This window comes from Sinocyclocheilus anshuiensis, unplaced genomic scaffold (assembly GCF_001515605.1).
Source record: "Sinocyclocheilus anshuiensis isolate Anshui unplaced genomic scaffold, SAMN03320099.WGS_v1.1 scaffold48, whole genome shotgun sequence".
Lineage (NCBI taxonomy): Eukaryota > Metazoa > Chordata > Actinopteri > Cypriniformes > Cyprinidae > Sinocyclocheilus > Sinocyclocheilus anshuiensis.
Genome location: NW_015554124.1, coordinates 24,530 through 41,728, shown reverse-complemented (window position 1 = coordinate 41,728; position 17,199 = coordinate 24,530). Strand labels below are relative to the sequence as shown.

General features: G+C 35.1%; 1 pseudogene; it reads left to right on the top strand.

Moving 5' to 3' along the window:
• Positions 1-193: 193 nt before the first annotated feature.
• LOC107670054 (uncharacterized) lies at positions 194-6,231 on the top strand (annotated as a pseudogene).
• Positions 6,232-17,199: the final 10,968 nt, after the last annotated feature.

Below are 17,199 nucleotides of genomic sequence, written 5' to 3'. Positions count from 1 at the left end.
AAAGTAAGTGAAAACATTTAGTATGAAGGTGGCAAATTTGGATGATGTGCACTCAAAGGTATGTTTGTGTTTGTGTTTTTGACCATTTGACATTTGGGTGGTGGAAGATTGCACACCTAAGGAGATGCTTAAACCCTGCCAAAGACCTCAGTGAAGAGTGAGTAATCATGTAGCCTCCATTGATCTTGTAATGATGCTGATGAAGAGGGCCAGGATCATAAATATAGCTTCTCCACTTCTTCACTTCACATGCATCTTCACTCTTGCCTCTGAAGAAGACTCACACATCATCCCTAAATCTTCAGCATCAATGGTAAGTAATGTTCATATGTTTATATGTTTTTCATTCAATTTGTTAGAAGTAGTCATTTACTCTTAATTATTAAGGTTCTTTATTGGCATTCATGGTTCCATGTAGATCTTTCTATTCCACGAAAGGCTCTTTATAGCAAAAAAGGTTAGGTTAGGTTATTAAAATGTTCTTTACACTAAGAAAAAACTTTTTTTGTAAGAACTGTCAGTGTCAAATGTTATTAATAGTGTGTGTGCACATGTTTTATCTCTTTAGAAGTTGATTGTGTTTCTGAATGGATTCCTGCTGCTCTTTCTGCTTCATCATTGGACAGAAAGTGTGGAAGAACAGGAGATGAACCTTACAACTCTTGCCCGAATCATTGAATTCTTTGAGCAGAAGTGAGTATAGTGCATAAAATCAAGGTTTTAAACATAATATTTTACTATATGATGTAGCACAAAGAAGAAGTAAAGAAATAAAATGTCATTAGTAAACCGTGTTTATGCCGGTCATCACAAAACTGTTTTTATCTTGCTCTCTTTGATGTTTTACAGCTATAATGACACCAAAGAGGAGTCGTATGCTGTTGCCATCAATGTACCGAGGAATCAATGTCAAGGGAACTTTGATCCTTTAAATGAGCACTTCTTGACTCTGGAGAACGCAACATGTGTGAGAAATGCCATTTATAATAAAACAAATCACTTTTACAAGGGTGAAGACCTCATAGCAGCAGGACCTCCTTGTAATTGCAAAATAATAGAAAATTGCAAAAGTAAGTCAGTGTCTGTCCTGCTCCAAAATGACTCATGCTTAACCTTTAAAAACTTCTTACAACATAGAGGAAATGACAGCTGTATTGTTATCTACACCGTCTACTCTCCCTGTCTAAAGTCAAGTGGATATAACATTATACCAAACCTTGAAAACTTGAAAAATCACACTGGAATTAAAGCCTTTGTCTTCAAGAAAGTCTATGAGGTTGATGAAAATGACCATAGATGCTCTGATCTCGCAAAAAACTTTACAGAGATAGTGTGTCGTGTTCCCTTCTATCGTTTTGTGAATAAAACTGTTCTGCCTATAACAAATGAATGTTAACATGCACTGGATGAACAACATCGTCAAGGAATAAGACTTCACACTCCTGTCCCCATCAAGTATAATGGTCAAGTTCTCAAACATTTAATCAATTACTGTACTCTAAGTAAATGAAATGTAGCTCATTTTGGTGACAGTAGTCATGTCTAACTTAGCTGAAGTCTGTACTAGTGTTACAGGATGCAGACATGAAGAAAAGAGAGAGGGTAAAATATTTAGAAAAGTTCTTGAAAGTCATTGTGCTTATTTAGATGGCAGCTGTCTTGTAATAATTACTGATATATAATGGCTTATTGCATGATGAAAAATAAACATTTGTTCAGCAATTCTTGTATGGTGGTTTAATTTCACAATAATTTATGCACAAATGCAAAGACAAACCTTGAAGCAGGTAAATGCATTAAGTGTTAACTTAACAAAGTCTAACTCTGAGTTTTATTTCATTTTCTCTTCATTGTGGATAACTAACTTCTTCCACATATCACATTTTCCACCTTTGAACACAAAGTGACAACAGAGCAGCAAAACATGCATGTAAGTTGGATTTTCTGTGCTGCAAAGTCAAATGAAAGTATGTTAAATCATGCAATAATTTGACATTGCTGTAAATGTAACTGTCTGCATTATTGTATAAAAGTATTTACAGTGAATAATGTCTTATATTTCAGTCTCATGACAACGCAGCCAATCACTGCTATCATTGTCATTTTATGCGGCTCTAGCTTGATTCCTTTCTGTACCTTTTATAACAAAATCTAAAAGAGGTAGCAGTTCGGTCATAATGAGTAAGTCATATAGTCCACCTGAAGTGAAACATGTTGCATGTGGTTTTGTTGCTTGATGCACAAGTATATGTTAATGGAGGATTATTCTCTCTCAAACACTCGTTTCTAAAAGCTCTTTTCAAAAGACATAGTGCTAAGCAGAGAGAGCCAGCTGAGAGCCAGTCAGATTGCCATGCACGAAAGGACATTCATGTTATATAATATTTTAGTTATACTATATAGTTTATCATAACTGATATGAACTAAATTATATGCAAAATGTCAAACAGTTTATCGAACAATAATACAGCCTTCCTTGTTAAAGATTACAAGTAATTTTTTTTTGCATATGGCTGATCCCAGAATTCTCTCGGATCAAGTGGATCTGAAACATCATCTCTGAGGAGCTCAGAACTTCAGAAGTGTCTCTGTTCTCTAACATTCATCATGGGTTCTGTCTTTGTTATTCGGTTTTGTTGTTTCTGTTCTATTGTTTATCCGGTTAGTTGTTTTAATTTAGGCGTCTGTGGCAATGAGGCTGTTCATCTTCTGCCCGATTCATCTGTGTATTCAAGGTCATTAGGAGACAGTGAACTTTTGATGATAAGTCAATATTTTCACAGTTTACAATAGGCTAAATAAGTACAATCCTGAAAAATGTTCATTCTGAATATACAAAAGTGATGGGAAAAAAAGGTAATAACTGTGTGATTTTTTTTCTAGGTTAAAGCCAACCAGACATAAGCCTAATCAGTATAGGTTATATGAATTCACCAAAGACTTAATCTCACTGCTACAAAGCCGAGTTGGATCCAAATGACTAGTTCTTCTATTGAAACACTGCATTCTGAGTATATTCTTATCTATCCTAAATACATCTCCCCTGGACAAAAAATTAAATAAAATAAAATAAAAAGTAAAGTATAAATAAATAAATGGAATGGTGAAGGACTATATATTCACATATAATATATCTGCAAATAATATTTTTAAATATGCACACATTCATTTGTAAGGCCATTATTGTATGTATAATTCTGAGTTAACCTTGATGCTGCTTATATCAACCAAAAGTAAAAAGAAAACATCTCCAGTGAAATGTGTGCAAGCACTACTATACTGCAAGTAATATAAAAAGTACAATTTTATCAAAGTTGTATATATTAATTATATTAATATATTAATTATACAATTATAACTATTATAACAAAATTTATTTATTCTAATTTTTATTATATTTATTTTATTATCATCTCACCCATGGATCTGCATTCAAACGGTTTTTTTTTTTTTTCTTCTTTTTGCAACAGGACGTTTTCTATAATGTATTTATATCATAAAAATGCATTATCATATGTCTTATTAATCAGCATCAAACAAACAATATACTGTACTACTTATTCTCAGTGATTAAAGATGAAATAAAAAGCTTGAAAAATGATTGCACAACCACTAATTAGGTGGCGATATGCCACCTAATATATATTGAACAAAATACTATAAGAAAGAAGCTGTATGGTGTGCTTTTCCCGTTTCCATAATGACTGTGTTGAGAATGCCTTGTGTGTTAACCATGAACTTACTCCCAGATGCATTTTTGGAACCAGCATACCTCAAGTAAGCAAGGCTTGGGTTAATCAACCGAGAGTTCAGTGTATATGTAACGGTAAGTTCACCTTGCTTTCTGGAATACACCACAGCTTATGTCAAGCAAAGGTTAGCAAAAACAACTTCAGTGAAATGTGTGCTCTCCAGTGAAACTGAAGGTAAATAAAAAGCTATAGGGAAACATTAATCTTTCCCACAACTTATAGTTGTGTTATAGTATAGATTAATGTGCTTATAGTCTCAAAGTCACATTCAGTGGCCTGTTACATAAACTGCTTAGACAAGCCTTAAAATTTAGTCAATTAAATTTTTTCTTTAAGGCCCCACTGTGTCACGTTTAGGTTGCAAGAAGCACAGGAAGATGAAAATCAGGTTCAAAAAGGATTTAATAATCCATATCCAAAAATCCAACAAGCAGGCAAGTAAACAACTTAACATTAACGAGGCCAGACCACTGAAGAGTGCACAAGGACGGACTTACAGTAAATACACAAAGGTGATGAACTAAATGACGAGCAGCTGTGAAGACTGAGTTATTGTCCATGGTAACAGGTGAGTTGTGATAAACTAGAACAAAGGAAACATGTGACTGAAGATAAACAAACTAAAAGTCTATGAAAATGGGTTTAATAGAACATTGACACACTGGACTAGTGTGACAATGTTCAGGAACTCACCTATGCATTCACTTAATGTCCAGCTCAACAATTAATCAAAGTGTTTATAATGTTAATTGCATATAAACAATTGTTTTTATTTTGCCTGTTAATGAATCCAAAATGTATTAAATAAACGAATTTGCCCATTAAAGTGAGTTTCTCTCATGTTTATGAATTTTACAGCTAGTTTATATCCATCCATAAAAGCCATTATTTTATTTTATTTGTAAGTCGCTTTGGATAAAAGCGTCTGCTAAATGACTAAATGTAAATGTAATTTAGTCATTATTTATTTATTAATCAATTCTATGATATTTTTATATCATACTTTTACATCTGTATTTTTTTCATAATTGTTTTAGGTCTTTTTAGGTCTTGTTTAATGGCACCATAATTTGATGAATAGATTATGGTTATGTACAGTACTGTTTGTTCTGATTACCACATTTTCCATGTTTACATTTATTCTACAGAATTTCCCGATATGGAAGATAATTCTGCTGGATTTCCTGATATGGAAGATAAGAATGTTGACAGATTCTATCTGGACCTGGTTATCAGTCATCTTAAACAAATGTGAGAAGCAGACACACAAACACACAAAGATCCCATACACTCTAGTAAAACACTAAGTGGATTTGTAAATTATAAACCAGTCAGGTCTTTATATATGCCTCATTTCCTCTCAACCATCAGCATATCAGAAGAGAAAGAAAAGTACTTCCGCTCTGAAAATATAAACATCTTCTTCATAATTCAAGCAGTCATAATGGTAAGCTTGAGTAAACTTTCTTTTCTGTTCTGTTTTCAAACACTCTTTTCTTGTCCCTCATATTATCCCCTGCATGAATGTAACTCAAGTTTTGTGCTGAAATGAATGATGTGTTCATTTTAGGCTTCACTGAAGTGTCTCATCGTCCTCTGCCTGCTTCATCTGTGTGTTCGAAACATTCAGGGGCAGATGAACCCTGCTGCCCTTGCTAAAATGATCCAATATTTTGATGAAAAGTAAGTCAGTTTGTACAGTTTTAAATCAAATGAATTAATAATTCAGTTTTAAATTAGTAAAATGCATGTAAATTTACATGCAGGTTGAATGTAAAAATGCACAAGGGATGTTTCTTGAGAATTGTTATAACCGTATACTACTTTATGTCTTCCAGTGTCCAGCCAAAGACCAAGATAGGAACTAATGCTCAGTATGCAATGGCAATCAGTGTCCCACGATATCTGTGTACAAACGAACAATCTCAAATTGCGAATGTGTTCAGCAGGGAAGAGGCAGAATATGTCAAAGATATTATCACTGAAGGAAAAACGTGTGCTCTGCTCAGCGTCAAGCAATGTCATTGCTACGAGGCCAACTGTAGTAACAGGTGAAAATTCTGAGCATATTCTGCTCTTTCCTCCAGGTAATTCTCCCATGGACACACTTCTAAACAATACAGATCGAAACAACTGTGTAGTTTTCTATTCTTCCAACTCACCTTGTGTGGAAACGTGCATTAAGAGCACAGACAATATTTTTCCGGGCCTTGCAAACTGGACAAATGTTCGAAAAGAGGGAATGAATGTTTTTGTCTTTGGAAAGCTCAGGAAGTATGTCGGGAAGGAAACTGGCAACGATTTCCTAATTATTAATATGCTAATGCCTCTTTATCGGTGTACGAGTACAAATGTAGTGGAATGTCAGAATTGTTTGAAAGATGACGCTGTGAATCCTTTCTGTCTGCCTGGAAAGAAATCAATACTTTTGTATTTCCAAGAAATGCTTTTGTCAGTGATTGAATTATTTCTTTCATAAGGCTCTTTTTGCCCAGCATACACTGGGCTATGAAATCTGAATTATATTAACCAAACACACACTTGTTTGAATTATTATTCTTGAACACCTGTTCTGTGAATAATAAAAAAAATAATTATACGTGTCCTTTGCCGATTGCCATAATTACAGATTTGTGTGCTGACATATTCAGCCCATGGATATCTAGTTTACTTTTTATTGAGTGCTTCAAACTCTTAACAAAACAGTTTGTTCCTGATCATTTTAATGTGTTATTCCTTAAAAACAACTGATTTAATCTCCAGCAAAAGTTGTTTGACCAAAGCTTATATTTTGCACAGTAGGCTTTTGTAAAGCATCATGACATAAAAGAGGGAGCTAAAAGTGTATTGATAAATAGGTTTGTAGTGCATTTTGACTATATTTTTAGCTATTAGCATGCAACACGAGACCATGAAAGATGTGTGAAAGACTTTATACTGTACATCACCAACTATTTAGTAGGAGAATGTATAGTTTAGTCTGACTAAATATGTGCATCAGTGCTCTAATTTTCATCTGCGTTCTAATTTTATTGAGTGTGTCTACACTGTAAAAAAAAATTCCGTAAAATTTACGGTAAAAAAACGGCAGCTGTGGTTGCCGGAATTTTACCGTAAAAAATACGGTAGCAACGTTTTAGGTTTATACGGTTTTAACTTAAATTTACAGTTAAATACTGAATTACCTATTGAAGTACTGAAATCTGTTTTGTACCTTTGTAATACACTGATAACCACCAAATGCAGGTGGTGATGAGAAAGTCACATGATGAACCAAAGCCCATCACAAGCAGCTTTTAAATAATAACATATATAGAAGGTGCACAGTGTCATTCACACAAACACTAAACACCATCATGGTAACACACATGAAACTGAAATAATGCAATAAACATTCATTTAACAACATTAGGTGTACAACCCTAATATACAAAACTGATAAGAAAAAACTAAGAAGAAACATCGTTATTTCAACAAAAAAACATGAAATTTGAAATGTAACACAGGGAGTTCTGGGAATGTCAATTTACGGTTATTCGCTGTAAATTATACGGTCACTTTTCACTTCCAGAAACGGTATACTACCGTAAAATTAATGTCCAATACATGTAATGTCCAATACAGTTTTTCACCGTATATAGTAGGGGAATTTACCGTTAACCATTTAACAGGTTTTACTGTAGCATTTTTACAGTCTTTTACCGTTAAATTCACGGTCATTTTTTACAATGTAGCATTCATGTAATCATTACACACTTTTAGTGTAAGACTCTTCAGACCAAACGTTCAGTGTCTCTAGACATGTTTTAAAACAGAAAAATGTAGAAATGCAACAAAATGATCAAAGGCATACAACTGAAAAATTGTATGAATGGCAGATTAATCATACTGTCTGTTTTACTGACTGAGAGGTAAGAACCTGCTTTAGATGATTCAGTGTGTGATATTTTGAACTGAAACTTTACATTCTGGGGACACCTAAGATTCAGATTACATTTTAAAAAGGGGCATAATAGGTCCCCTTTAAGATAGATTTATTATTAGACGATTTTAGAGTTATTTATTAAAACCAAATAATGTTTTTTCTTACACATTAAAATTTATTATTTCTAAGAGCCATACAAACACAAAATGCCAATGACATTATCTGAGATTAACTTAAGAAGAAAAGTGCTACACTCACTCGACAAACAAAAGATTTAACTTGATTTCTTTACGAACAATGACATTTTGGCCAACTTCAAGTCCTTAATCACCCGGATCTGTGATGAAGACCTTAAAGTCTATCTTTTAAGAAGAGGGCTGGTCCAGACTCAGAATAAATACCATCCACTTCCTCCTCACTCATATCATATCTCATATCCGCCATATCCTACTCCTCCTTCTGTGGAGACTCACGTAGCATCTCTGGACTTAAGACTAAATATTTGCAAGCAATTATTATTAAAAGAATTGGTGTTGGTGAGAGTCATGTTGTTGTTTTTTTTTTGTCAAGGAGCTTGGAGGAATTTTGATGAGTTGGAATGAACTATGCACATGATTTATTTAGCTTTTCTGTGTGTGTTTGTTTTGTGATTTTAGAAGTTAACAGTGTTTCTGAGCGGGCTCCTGCTGCTCTTTCTGCTTCCTGATTGGACAGAAAGTGTTGAAAACAACACTGTGAACAGCAATACTCTCACACGTATTATAAACTTCTTTGAGCAGATGTAAGTCTGTCTTCAGTATCTATTAAAAATTAAAAATGTCAAGGTAACTATGAAGGTTTACATTGAAGGTTTAAGTTAAATCAGCAAAGAGAAAGCAGAGAGATGAGAAGCCATTGGTTAATTAATCATCAATAAAAACATAAAAAAATTGTCACCTTAAACAATTCATATTTAATGGTGTTTACTGTTTTCTAGCTATAAGAGAGTCAATCAAGATGGATATCCCTGTCAGTATGCTGTAGCCATCAACGGGCCAAAACATCAGTGTCAACAGAGCTTCAATCCTGCACAGAACAACTTTCTGACTCAAGAGGTTGCGGTGAACGTGAGAAAAGCTATTACTAATGAAACAAACACACTTTACCAAGGTGCAGAACTCATCGCTGCAGGAACTAGAAAAAAGAAGGGATACAACATGCATTCAGAGTCTCTGCTGCTGAATCCTGCTGACAACTCACCCATGACCAAACTTCTGAATGAAACAAAAGACGGCTGCTCTGTTTTCTTCACATTTTATTCTCCCTGTGTCTGAATGCGACAGACAATCACAGCATCATAAATGTCACGAATCCTGTCCATGAACTTCCGTGACTCTCACACCACACAGACTGTTACACATCACCCTGGACTACATTTCCCATGCTCCATTGCACTAATCACAAGCTCACCTGAAACCAATCACACACAGCTGCTACCAATAACACACACTATATAAATCAGTCTCACACCACGATTCAACGTTGAGTATTGTTTAGCATTTATCACTGTTTAGTTGATAGCTACTTTACAGAGCCTGCTCTATCTTTCCCAGTTTAGTCATAGTCTTGCCTTGCCTGTTTTACCGTGTTCTGATTCTCGCCTGTTTTACCGTGTTCTGATTCTCGCCTGTGTATTTCGGATTACCCCTTTCGTCTTGCCGTTCTGACTCTGTTTGCCCCTGCCTGGATTATTGCTGTGTACCTGGATTATCTCTCTTGGCCTTGCCCTGTTGAATATTGTTCACCGTCGATCGACCCATGCCTGTTTACTGGACTGCTCTTGTGTTTTGCCCGTGCCATACCTGTTCGCTGGTGTTTCGACCCTGCCTGTGTTTGTTTGGGTCGCCATGATTTTGCCAAGTAAGACATGTTCCTGGATCAACATCTTTTGTTGAACCTGGATCAACATAACTGTCCAAAAATATAGACTTAAAACCCAATCCCTACCCCTAAACCTGAACCTACCCATAATTTATTCCTAAAAACAGTGTGAAATGATAGCTGATTAACAAGGGTGTAGAAGCACCTGACCCTGATTGTAAGCCTAAAACTGATATTTCCTGAAAAGTTATCCCTCAATTCTGATTGGTTGATAGGAATGTTGTTCCAGGATCAACAAGGATGTTGATCCAGGAACATGTTGTACTTTGTGAAATCACGGTCACCGTTTGGGACCACGTCTTTTAATAAAAAGCTTGCATATGGATTTGCACATCTCTCGTCTCGTCGGCTCTGTTACAATAAAGGCCCTGGAGAATTGGAAGAAACATGATGGAATTAAAGCTTTTGTCTTCAAGAATTTCTGGAGGTATGACCTACACACACACAAAAAAAAAAAAATCTTCAGACTGAATTCAAGCAGATTGTGGCTCATGTTCCTCTCTTCCGCTGTGTGAGTGAGACTCAGTGTTATGCTTGTAGAGGAGAAGGAAACAATCCCATAGATGAGCAATGTCTGCCTCAAAATCAGAACTAAAAAATTATGCAGTAACATGATGGCTCTTTTTAATTTATTTCCTATGTGACACTGAATTAACATCCTTAATTCCAAGACCAAGACATCCAAAACCTTTTTGTTTTAAAATTCAGTTTAATTCGATTAACTTTTAACATACATTTAAAAAAAATAATCTTGCTTCTCACTACAAATAAAATACTTATTCTTGGCAAGCTTTGTGTTTGGATTTATTTTTCAATAAGAAAATTCATTAATGCATATAAACACACTGTGGCTCATAAAAAGTAAAAACGGTGGCTATAAGGAGGCCCTAGGTATAATGGTTTATTGTGAATGGGGCAGATGTAAGGGGTGCGTGTTCTGCAAACGTGATTAAAAACACAAAACAGTCTGCTGTTGTCACGGTGCACACACACGAGGAACAAGGAGACGCTGGAGAATACTTTACCAAGACTTTATTTTCAGGAACCAAGGGAGACAAACTCAGGAAGACGTTTAACAGCGGACAGAGAACTTGGGACTGGGAACACTTTTTATACACACAGGAGGAGGGGATGACGAGACACACCTGGGAGCAATGAAACATCAAGGGAAACACCTGGGACAAATGAACTTAACTAATCAGGGGAGGAACAGGAAACTAACCAAATAAGGGCATGGGAAGGCACATGGGGAGCATGTTGAATATTTCAAAGATAACAAAGACATTTGACTTATATAAATAACATTGTGATAAAAGACTTAACAAAAGCACTGCAAAAATGTGCAGTACAGAAGTTATATACAGGCAATTTTATAGATACAACTGAGGAAAAACCAGACATACAACACTGATAAATTACAATCTACTTTTCTAAACATAAACTGTTGCTTTTTACATTTTAACAGGATGCAATAGAGGTTTTAAAATACATTATGTGTGATCAGTGATTCCCAAAAAAACTAAAATGTTTAGTTTTGCTTAGTCAAACCTAAAACAGAAGTTACAACTTTGGAGCTGTCAAAGGATTACAACAGTTAATAATCAGTATTGGTTTCATAATTTGTGTTAACATTAATGCATTTAGTTGCATTTTGTGAATGATACTTGTAGTACAATGTAAGTACTGCTGTCTGCTGTCAAATCTTGTGACAAATAAGCTTCATGTTGTCTTAAAGGGGTCATGACATGGATTTTTATTATGTTCATTTAATATTTAATATGTTCCTTGAGGTTTACTCATAATGTTAAAGTGTGGAAAAATTATTTTCAACAATCCTCTGACACGATCCAGGATGCCATTAAAATTAAACTATCCACTTGTTTCTTACACTGGGATCATTTTTATATACAAAGACGCAACCAGCTAAAGCACATGTTCTTTCACTCCATTTGTCCTACTGACGACAGACTCAAGTGTGTGGACTGTGTCAGAAAGCGAACGCGCATCTGTATACTCTATCCAGTGTAGACAAGATAGCTGCAGTGATTGTCATTTCTATTTGCTGTTGATGCACGCCACACTCGCATTCAGCGTGATCAGGGCTGCGTTTCAGTCCATTTTCTTATGCCCTTCACTTGCAAACTTCCCTCCATCTCATTTACTTGGATGTACGTCATTGATTATGTTGCATGAGTGCCCACTTCTGGCAGAACCCTTGGAATGGGCTGAACTGGAACGTCCCAAGCCCTTGATCACTTTTAGAATCTGCTATGGAGTTGGTTTATTGTTTTATGAATTTGTTTGGTGCAGCATTCTATATGTATATAGGCAGGGTGCAAATTACGGTGGGGTTTGGGGGGGTCTGACCCCCCTAAAGAAGGCTTGATCCCCCTAAAGAAGGCTTGATCCCCCCTGATGGACGTCAAAACTAGGGGTGGGGGTGGGGTGGGGGGGCAGATAGAAAGTAGGCTAGTCTACTGTTAGTCAGATGCGCATGAAAGTTGCACGTGTTACTATAACAAACACTGTGTGTTTTTTCAGAATCATCATTGGTGTTTAGAAAGACAAAAATTGGTTACAAAAAAGTTTTTACCTACAGTAAAAATTAAGATAAGATGTGAATAATTACATTTTAGACACATTGTCAGTAATTTCGCTAATTATTATTATTATAGAGGTGTTTGGGGTGGGGATAAATTAAATGCGATCTGCAATGACGTCATAATCATGTTGCTTTGTGGTCTATAGAGCGGCCTGAAGTGTGCATATGAAGCAGACTCGCTCCCTCGGTCAAAGTCGAGGGTCTGTCCATATAAACTTCCCTCATTCACTTCACAAAGTGGAACGCACTTCAAAATGGCAGCAGGGATTCCCACGAGGGGAAGTGCTTAGGGAAGTTCGCGAGTGCATGTCTAAAAGTGGAGTGGAATGTTTTTATACAGTCTATGAGTGGAATGCAGCCCAGGTCAGCCGTTTAGCGAGTGAAGCAAGTGGGCAGGGCCTATGTTCAGCCTATGCTCTGGAGGCACTGTTTATGCAAATATTTGTGCCCCCGTGATGTCATCTTGCACCTCAGATCCAAACGAGCCATTTTTGGAGCTTGATTAAATAAATGCTTCGTTTATAACGAGGAGGAGGTTTTAAGCTATGAAACTTGCAGGATGTTTTAATGGTACAGAGACCTCTTATATGCCAGCAGATCAAAGCAAATTTGATTTATCATATCACGACCCCTTTAAACTACTCAATGAGTTGTTTTCTCTCATATTGTTGGTCAATTGTCGACCCCCTACTGGACTGTTATTTCTACATTATTTGGATACTGTGTGTACATTATTCAATTGTTAATTATTCTTCGTCATGCATTTTGTTTCATGTATAAATCTTTTATTAAAGAGTTGATCATGAAGTCAGCTAAGCTATATTTGGGATAATATACTACTCCTATTAGTCTCGCGAAAGCCAGAGCCAATTTTGCACTGGCTCGATCCGTGGGCGTGACTTCTGAGGGATGACTGTTAGATCCCACCTCTGTTTGACATAGAAAATGAGGGCTTACTGCATCGCATGATGATCAGTGGAGTTTTAAACAGGTGGAGTGACTGCATTTCGACACAGGCACTACTAGCTACTAAAAATAGCCTAACCTCATAAATCGAAATGTTGATGTTCTGTCTAGTGGAGCTGTTTACACGACTGCTAAGGAATGTAAGTAAATGAAAGCATCTGACATCAGCGTCCTTATTTACATATTCAGTTTTCTGACCACCCTGCAGGAAATGTCAGGGCTGTGTTTCTCAAAAGCATCTTTATGCCCTGATAAATGTAGGCTAACATATATAATGTTTGCTTGTATAACATGCAAATATGTATTACTGAGTTTAAAAATTGGCACAAGTACAGTTTTCATCATAGTAAATATTGACATTGACCACAGGCCTCTGGGTCTTTACATTTTTAGACAGTTTGAAATCACTGGTTTCCTCGAGACAACAACAACATTAACAAAAATACACTCTTTAAAACAATTATTGGCAATAAATATAAAAAATATTTTATTTTATAATAATAATAATTATTATTGTTATTTAATTAAAAAAAAAAATTATACATTTTTTTCCCAGAAGTTCCAACAATTTTTGTGGAAAGTTTGGAATTTTAGAAAATGAAAGATACACAAATATTTTATAATTAAAAATAACAATAATGAACACTTAGAATGACAGTGAAGAAGTGATAAGAAATGACAGACAACCTATTATTTCTGTTTATTTCAGCAGATAGTGTCAGTAGAACATATTTCTGTGTCAGATGAGCTTTTGTATCTTTGGCTCTGAGATTAGAATGAATATAATGTATTATAATATGCATGCACATTCACAAAAGAACAACAAATGAAACATGTTGTATGCCTCAGACAGGCATCATGTAATTGTTTGTTGTTCAAACTGAAGACAACAGCAGGTCACATTCGACACATATGACACATTCAATTAATGATACAATTTTGTAGTTTACAAAGTAAGTGAAGACATTCTTTAGTATGAAGGTAGCAAATTTAGCTGATGTGCCCTCAAAAGTATGTTTGTGTTTGTGTTTTTGGCCATTTGACATTTGGGTGGATTACACATAAGGAGATGCTTAAATCCTGCCAAAGACCTCATTAAAAGAGAGAGAGTGATCATGTAGCTTTTGGAAGCTTCCATTGATCTTATAATGATGCTGATGAAGAGGGCCAGTCAAGGGTCTGGGTTAATAAATAACCTCTCCATCACTAGCATCTTCACTCTTGCCTCTGAAGAAGACTCGCACATCATCCTTGAACCTTCAGCATCAATGGTCAGTAATGTTCATATGTTTTTCATTCAGTTTGTTAGAGGTAGTCATTTACTCCTAATCATAAAGGTTCTTTATTGTCATTGATGATTCCATGTAGAACTTTCTATTCCACAAAAGGCTTTTTATAGTGAAAAAAGGTTCTTTAGGTTATTAAAATGTTCTTTACACTAAGAAAAAATTGTTTTTTTTAAAGAATTGTCAGTGTTATTAATAGTGTGGGTGCGCATGTTTTGTCTCTTTAGAAGTTGATTGTGTTTCTGAATGAATTCCTGCTGCTCTTTCTGATTCATCATTGGACAGAAAGTGTGGACGTTTACAGGAAGTCCAACAACACTCACAAAGAAGCTCAATGACATATATTTTTTTTATTATGAAAGTTTGTATTTGTGTGTGTTTGCTTCAGGTTTTCGCTGTACCAAAGAGGATTCTCCTGATCTGCCTGCTTCATTTTTGCACTTGTGCAGTCGGTGAGACTGTGAACCCAAAAACTCTCATGAGTATTGTAAACAACTTGGGAATCGGTATGTTGCTTTGATTGAACATATAAGTAGAATTTACAAAAAACAAAAAAAAACTGCACATACACATTCAAAATCATGAAATGAATTAACAAATATAAGAAATATATAAAAAAGTATAAAACATAATAAGAAATTAAAAAGTATATTAAGAAAAACAGTACAACAGATTTTTATGAGTTCTATTTTTTGTCCTTTATTAATTTTTTTGTCCTTTATAATTATACTATCATGCAATAATTTTAACATTAAACTATTTTATCATTTTATTTTATTATATATATATAATACATATTTTTCTTTTAATATTTGTTTTAAAATTTGAGAAATAAACTCTTACAAAATATTAAATTCCCACTGCTTTGTAATTTCCAGGTTGGGTAACATGGGACAATACGCTGTCGCATTCAGAGTCGAGAAGGACCAATGTCTTAAAGGTTCTGACTATCCAAGCAAGGAGTTACTAACTAAAGTGAAAGAAAAACTGCAGCTCAATGAGGTTTACCAGAGCGATCACCTCATTGCTGCAAAGTCAAATGAAGTGGAACATTCAGAGTTTCGCCTAAAAAAGATTTGGATAAGATCTTGCAGGTTAAAGATAAGTGTGTGGGATTTTTCACTGTAAACTCACCCTGTTTGAAAACATGCCTAGCAGAAAATGGGGAATACAGCATTGAAGACAGTCTTGTACAGTTACAAAAATATGTGGGAATTAAAGCCTTTGCATTCGAAAACATTTGGAAACACGATAAAAAGGTGGAGGTGGTAAAGAGATTGAAGAATATTGCACCTGGTTTGCCATATTATCAGTGTGAGAAAAACAAAGCTGAATGTGATAGCCTCTAAGAAGAGTAATGCTTGACAGCTGCTTTCCTAACACAGATATAGTTTTATTTAGCTGAGGATTTTTTGTTTGTTTTTAAATGCAACTTTAAAATGGTCAAATCATCATCTGTAAAAAGCATACATTTTGATATTGCATGCTTGATAGATGACAGTTATTGTTAACTAATGATAGCATGTCTGCTTACTGCTGGAGCAAATAAAGATACATTTATTGAGCATCATTTCTGGTTTAGGTATTATCTCTTTCAAACACCTGTTATTCAAACATATGGAGTAGCCATATGTCTATTTCTACGATGATATCCTTCCATTGTTTTATACCTTGCTGCATGTGGCATGAATATTAAATGCTATCACAGATTTAGATGATATCAATACATAAGTGAATATATAAAATATATTCACTTGGTGGAACTGTTTCACAAAATAATAATAATAATAATAATAATAATAAAATTAAAAAATAAGAATTCATTTCTTTTAATAATAATTAATTTTAATACCAGTATTATTACAAATTGTAAATATTACTATAAATATAATTATAAAATATAAAATTATATTCACGTTTAATAAAATAAAAATATGTTATTAAACCAATGTTATTTAAAATAATACATTACAATTAAAATTACCTACAAACACTGTTCACACTTCAAAATGCTTCACGTTGTCCATCTTGTGTGATATTCACTAAAAATGGTGTAGAAACAATTTTCACTCAGAAATTGCTAGTAAATTTCACAAACGATTACAAACAAACCGCAAGTAACACATTGAATTGAATACGTAGAGAAACAGACATTTTCTTGTAAAACATACTCCAATAATCTTTGAAACTTTGAAAATAATTTTTTACAGTGTTGAGAAGAACAAATGTCTAGCACAGTGAATCTCAACCTTTTGGCGTACCGGACCCCAGTCCAATTCAGAACCATCCTCAAGGACCCCCAGAACAAACTTGACTCATATCATTTGTGTCTTTGTGAGGACCAAATGCAGTCAAGTATAATTCAAGTTAGCTGACTTGTCCAGTATTTGGCCATATCATCAGCTATATTGGATTTTTCTTTCATGGGAACATGTCATGTCAAAATATACAACATTTATACAAAAATTCATACTTTATACGGACCCCCTGGCCTTATGTCAAGGACCACTAGGGGTCCACGGACCCCTGGTTGAGAAACACTGGTCTAGCAGACCACTTAATATATATATTCACTGCTCAATGTGCTGTTGAACTGTCAGTCTGGTGCTGTTAAATGTATTTCATCCAGGACGAGTCTGTCAATCAAACCTGAACACACACACTGAGTCTGTGGTGAAGGTACAGCTGGTGCTCATCCACACACTCACAGGCTCCCCGGGGCCTCTCTCTGCCCACAGACCCGCTGCA